The following is a 4420-nucleotide window of genomic DNA, read 5'->3' as shown; positions in this document are numbered from 1 at the left end:
CCACTTGCCTCGTGGCCAAAAAACCAAAACATAAAATAGAAGCAATATTGTAACAAATTCAATAAGGACTTTCAAAATTGTCCACATCAAAAACTTTAAAATAAAATTAGCTTTTAACACTAGCGTCCCCATTTCCACGGCTCCTGCCATCCTTTCAGGGAAGAACATAGACCGTTAGATAGCAAAGCAGAGTAGTTTATGATTAAAGGCCCAGATGCCTGGAACAGGATATGCCTGGAACAGGGTGTACCTGCCACAGGAGGTCAGAGAGCACAGGGCGGCCGGGCTGGAGCAGGCGCAGACTATAACTTTTAATAACAAACAGATGCATAGTTAGTGCTGAAATCTGAAACTCTGAGCTAAGCCATATTGATTTTCCCCTCCCCCTCCACAGGGTGTATATCTAGAGCTTATCATTGAGGTCTACACAGCATAACCAGACCAGACATCTCCTATTCATCTCTCTGCTCTACCACCTACTGCCTGTGGCCCCTCCCAATGAACTTGACCATCAAGACATTCAAAAGAGGCCAGAGCTTCCATCCAGGTGGGCCTGGATGCATGTGTTGTTCTCTGATCACATCTCAAAGCAAACAGAAACAACTTGGGCTGATCAGCATTTTGCACAGATTGAGGAGAGCTGGCTGTCCTTCTATGCCAGCTCACGTGTTCCATTAGAAATGGATTAAATCATCCAGACACTGAGATCTTTCAGCTGACATTTTCGTTTAGAACTCTCCTTTATGGCTGGGCTTGAGTCCGCTCTCTGTGACCTGTGTTATGAGTCAGCCAGGCCCGTCCACACCATTGACAGGACAGACTGTGATCGTCCCCAGACGTCTGCTGCTGCCCTTGTTTCCTCGGCATTGAGAAAATTATGTGCACAAAGCTTTGTTTCTCAATAGTAGCTTTAAAATTTTTTTTCCTTGGTGACTAGTGGGACTAAGCCATTGATTCACTTATTGTATTTATTGAGTGCCTGGTTAAAAGCGTAGGCTCTAGAATCAATTGCCTGAACTTAAATCCATGAGCTTTGTGACACTGAGCAAGTTACTAAACCTTAATTGCTTCATCTGTAAAGGGAGAATCTTAGTAACACTTACCCATGAGGCTGCTGAGAGGTTTGTTCCAGGTTTGGTTCCTCGGGAAGCAGATTGTGAGACAGAAGTTAGCCAGCAGGATTTTATGAAGGGATTCTCTTAAGAGCAACAGGGGAAGAGGGAGAGCAGGAAGCGGGCCTGGGCAGAGGGAGAAGCAGAGCTGGGATGCAGTCCCAAGAAAGCAGCAGCCAAACCCAGAGGGCGCTCTGGGGCTGGGAGAGCACGTTAGCCCCTACCCGGAATTGAACCCAAAGGACAGGGCAGTGATGCCCCTCTGTTGATCAGTCACTGGATCCAGGCTGCCCCTAGAAGGAGGTGTGACCATGTGCAAGGCAGTTTTCTTCAGCTGAGCCAATCCCCAAAGGACGCCTGAGATTGGGTTTCCTGCAGTGTTCGCAGCATCCAGGTCCTTCATTCCTGAAAGGGGATCACAGGCTCCATCACAAAGATTAAATGAGATTATCCACATAAAGCTCATAACACAGTACCTGGCACGCAGTAAATGCTTAATAAGTGGTCGCCATTACAATTGTTGCTGTTTTTATAACTGTTATTTGCCAGGCACTCTGCTATAGGCTGGGGACTCAGTGTTGATCAAGATTCTGCTCCTGCCCTTAAGAAACTCAATCCATAGCAAATCAGACCATCAAGCAAGCAATTGTAATGCAGTGCACTTGATAGGGTGTCACAGGATTTGTATGGGAGCATCCAGAAGGGACACATGACCCAGACTAGGAAGGCGAAGGAAAGTGATACCCAAGGTGATACCTGGAGGTGGAGAGGAAGGAGTCAGCCAGGCAAAGGGAGTGGGAGGCGTCGGGGGCGGGGAAGAAGGTTGAGGAAGCAGTGTGCGCATGATGCAGTCCAGCAGGGCCAGCACGGAGTGGGCGCCAGGAAGAGGGGAAGAAGGGTCTGATATACACCAGGGCAAGGCGTGTTGGACTTGGATAGAAAGAGGGCCATGGGGAGCCATTAAAGCATACTAACCAGAGAAAGGACATGGCCCATTTGTGCTTGAAAAAAGTCACTCCGGCCACCATTTGGTCAATGGATTGAACATGGACAACATTAGAGGCTGTTTCCAGGGTCCAGATGAGAGATAAGGATGACCTGGACCAGGGTGGTGACACTGAAGAAAGAGACAGGTACCCAAAGTCAAAGAATACTGAGGTGGTGGAATCTACAGACTTGGTGACGATTGGATGGTAAGAGAGAAAGGGGAATTCAGGGTCATGTTTAAGCTTCTGATATGGGCAAGTGAATTCCAGAAGGCCTGGTGTCTTAGTCCATTCAGGCTGCTATAACAGAATAACACAGACTGGGTGGCTTATATACAAGAGAAATTTATTTCTCACAGTTCTGGAGGCTGGGAATTCCAAGATCAAGGTACTAGCTGATTCGGTATCTGGTAGGAGCCAGAGGAACAGCTGTATTCTCACTGTGCCTTCACATGGTGGAAGCAAGCAGTAAGAGAGATCTCTGGGGTGTTTTTTGTAACAGCACTAAACCCATTCATAAAGGCTCCATCCTCATGACCTAATCACCTCTGAAAGGACCCGCCTCCAAATAGCATCACACTGGGGATTATGTTTCAACGTATGAATTTTGGAGGGACACAAACATTCAGTCTATAGCCCCTGGGGAACGTGTGTCCTAAGACCTAGAAGAAAAAAAGCCAAGGACAGACATGCCCCTAATTATTCAGCATGGCTCAAAGGAGCATCTTCCAGGCAGTTCTCCAAGACTTACAGCTCCTTTTTAGACAAACCCACTTGAAGCCCCCGTGGAATATAACTCTCAGAAGCAGCTATGTTAATCCCAGAGGAACCTGCCTCCTCCCTGCTCCTGTCTAGCAAATCTAACAAACAAACAAATGAACAAAACACCAGCAAAGAATGCTCTCAGTGTTTCAGCGTAGTTGTAGTGGAAAACAAATTGAGCAAAGGAAGAAGACAAAGATAAAAATTCTCTTTGGAATCAATCTTCAATAAACATCGATATTTATTGAATATGAACTCTGGGCCCAGCCTTGTGCTCAGGGTTTCAGAAATAAGGAAGAATAAGAGAGCCACTGACTAGTGCATTTGAGGGTCTAGCTCCTTCAATAGTAATACTTCTTATGGTAAATTACTGCACTGGCATTTGGGTTTATACCCCATTCTCGTGTGTTTGGTGACCCAAGTCAGTCCCTGGGGCTTAATCATCTCTGTGTTTTCACAAAACTGAGTTTTTGTACTTTAAAGCTGGTAAGTAGACCTACGTAAGTGAGAATCATTCCATTGGAAGTGATTGGCAGGCCTCTCTAGCATTTGCTCCAAGAGGAGTAATTTGAGGGCGGGAAGACACAAAAGGTGTTGTCTCTGAGGTTCCAGAGTCTTCTCTGCATTTGAGTTGGAAAGCTGGGCCCAACATTAGCCCAAGACAACTTCTCAAAATGTTTCTGGCTAAGGGAATGAGTCTGCGTGCCTAAGGATCTAAAATGGGACCCCCCCCAAACATTCTGCCTCTGGGGGCGCACTCTCTCTCCCAGAGGAATTGAGGTGCTTGGCTGAGGTTACAAGTGCAACCCACCACTGAATTAACCAAACAAAATTTTTTCCTGATTTGAATTCTCCCCTACTTTCCAAATGAAGGTCAAATTAAGAGAGCAAGAACCAACTTCCACCATAAAAAAGACCCAAACCCAAAAGAATATTTTTTTTTCTTTAAAGTTGTTCAATGCAATGATAGTTTCTACATTTGAGATTTGAGGTTCGGGAGCATAAAACCATGCGCTGATGCAATCTTTCTTTAGGTTTCGAAAGAAAGGCAGGTGAGTTTCCATTTGTACTTCCATTTTCTCCCTGGCTTGGTGATGGTGTCGGATCAACATTCCAGAGCTCCTTCCGGACGGCCCTTAAGCCTATGGAAAAAAGTGATTAAAACGTAACTGAGGGACGCCAATATCCTGGTGTATCAGTATATGGGGATGCAAAGGGGAGGTGGGACAGACTCGAGTTTAAATCCAGCGACTTTAAAGGTTAACGATGACTTTGTTTTTATACGAAGGAGCCAGTCCCGGGAACACCCATGCGGCTCGAAGAAGAGGGAACGAGTCTGAAAACCGAAACCGGCCCAGGACACACAGACGATGTCCGCGGGGCTCGCTAGTCCTGCCGGCCGGCGGCATGCGGACTCCGCGGATGCACCGGGCCCACCCCAGGGCCATCTCGGCCGGGGGACCCCCGCCGGGGAAGCTGGGGCTGGGGAGGAGGTGGAGGGGTGGAGGAGGGGCGGCCTGGCCGAGGCCCCGCCCACGCCCTGCCCACGCCCCGCCCCGC

The sequence above is a fragment of the Globicephala melas genome, chromosome 16 (genome assembly GCF_963455315.2).
Source record: "Globicephala melas chromosome 16, mGloMel1.2, whole genome shotgun sequence".
NCBI classification, from domain to species: domain Eukaryota; kingdom Metazoa; phylum Chordata; class Mammalia; order Artiodactyla; family Delphinidae; genus Globicephala; species Globicephala melas.
Note: the sequence above shows the minus strand (reverse complement) of the source record.